The sequence below is a fragment of the Phascolarctos cinereus genome, unplaced genomic scaffold (genome assembly GCF_003287225.1).
Source record: "Phascolarctos cinereus isolate Bilbo 61053 unplaced genomic scaffold, phaCin_HiC Scaffold_649;HRSCAF=1283, whole genome shotgun sequence".
Taxonomy (NCBI): Eukaryota; Metazoa; Chordata; class Mammalia; order Diprotodontia; family Phascolarctidae; genus Phascolarctos; species Phascolarctos cinereus.
Genome location: NW_027556012.1, coordinates 10,032 through 11,740, shown reverse-complemented (window position 1 = coordinate 11,740; position 1,709 = coordinate 10,032). Strand labels below are relative to the sequence as shown.

The 1,709-nt window shown below is 40.4% G+C and overlaps 1 pseudogene; it reads left to right on the top strand.

Annotated features, from left to right (window-relative positions):
• Window positions 1-338: 338 nt before the first annotated feature.
• On the top strand, window positions 339-1,166 carry LOC110204587 (AP-1 complex subunit sigma-2 pseudogene; annotated as a pseudogene).
• The last annotated feature ends 543 nt before the right edge of the window (window positions 1,167-1,709 follow it).

The window sequence follows — 1,709 nt, the reverse complement described above, 5'->3', positions numbered from 1 at the left end:
TTTACAAATAACGTAAATTGCCCAGTTTAACAAAAGAGAAAGTAGAATACTTAAGTAACTCTGTTGGAAAAAGGAATTGAGTTTACACTCGGATGCGGAGTGCCAGTTGCGCAACAACCTCCCAGCCTTTTGTAGCGAGGGGAGCGGGGAGAGGAGGAGTTTGGGGAGAGATTTGGGAGTCGGTTTCCCCATTCAGCTCACCCTGCTTCCTTCCTCCAGCCCCTTCCCGGTTCCCCCTCTTCCTCTCTCCTCCCGTCCCGCCTGCTTGGCTCCCAGACTCTCCCAGGGGCTTTTCACTTTGCCGGGGCTGCCAGTTCCAGGAGCTGCAGGGCAGCAACCGGGCTTCCCTCCTATCTGAGGCCACAATGTACTTTATGTTGGTTTTTAGTCGTCAGGGAAAGCTCCGACTCCAGAAATGGTATGCCCCGGGATCGGAGAAAGAAAAGAAAAGAAAAAACCTCAAGAGAACTTGTTCAAACAGTTTTAGCCCATAAAGCAAAATGCGCAGCTTTTTGGAGTGCCGAGATCTGAAGACTGTCTACGAAAGATAAGTTAACCAAATGTATTTCTGCTGCGCTAGTGAAGATAAGGACAACTAATTACCCTGGAAATAATTCATCGTTATGTTGAGCTACTTGGCAAATATTTTGGCAGTGTCTCTGAACTTGATGTCATCTTTAATTTTGAGAAAGCTTATTTTATTCTGGATTAATTTCTTTTACGGGAGAAGTTCAGGAAAACGTACAAGAATAATGTACTTAAAGCCATCGAATAGGCAGATCTGCTCCAAGAGGAAACTCAAATCCCACTTAGTGTTCTTGAAGAAATTGAACTGGGGCATCTAGGTGGCGCAGTGAATAGAGCACTGACCCTAGAGTCAGGAGCATTTGAGTTGAAATCCAGTCTCAGACCAGACACTTAACACTTACTAGCTGTGTGACCCTGGGCAAGTCACTTAACCCTAATTGCAAAACAACAACAACAACAACAACAACAAAACAAACAAACAGGAAATTGGACTGACATAAGCCAGCTCCCATGTTGATGACATCATGTGGTCTCACTGTGGATGTTCACTGACTTCACGTTAATGTTTAACTAAGGGTGCCAGACTCCATTTGCCAGTATTACTGTTTGGCTAAGCCCCTTCATTCAGGCCTCCATAAAAACACCCCACTTTTCCAAAAGGGAATAAAAATATTAGGTTTTTTTTAAGCTAACTAAAACTTAATGCAGAAGAAATATCTCTTCAGTATTCTCAAAGGATAAATTATGTCCGTTTCCTATTAATTTTATTTGTGTGTGGTAATTATGGATATACACATAAAATCACAGTCAGGGAGCACATTTTGCTATTATTGCATTCAGCTGAAAAGAATCTACAATTGTGGCAACTTCAAAGTAAATATAATAATGTTTCAATATGGTTTCATGCAACCATTGAGTAATGTTACATTTCAGTATTTATGGGAATGAGAAAATTTGACTGATTTCATGTATCAAAATGATTTCAGTTGTAACATTACCACTAAAATTTAAACATACATATGTATACCAAAGATGCTTATTGGGAACTACATATCTGAAACTGGCAGCTTATAAAAAATGTACCTTTCTGAGACTAAGTGGGATATTACAGTAAAGGGAATAAAAGAAGGAAGAAAAGAAGAAAAAGAAAGAAAGGAGGGAAAAGAAAGAAGGGAGGGAGA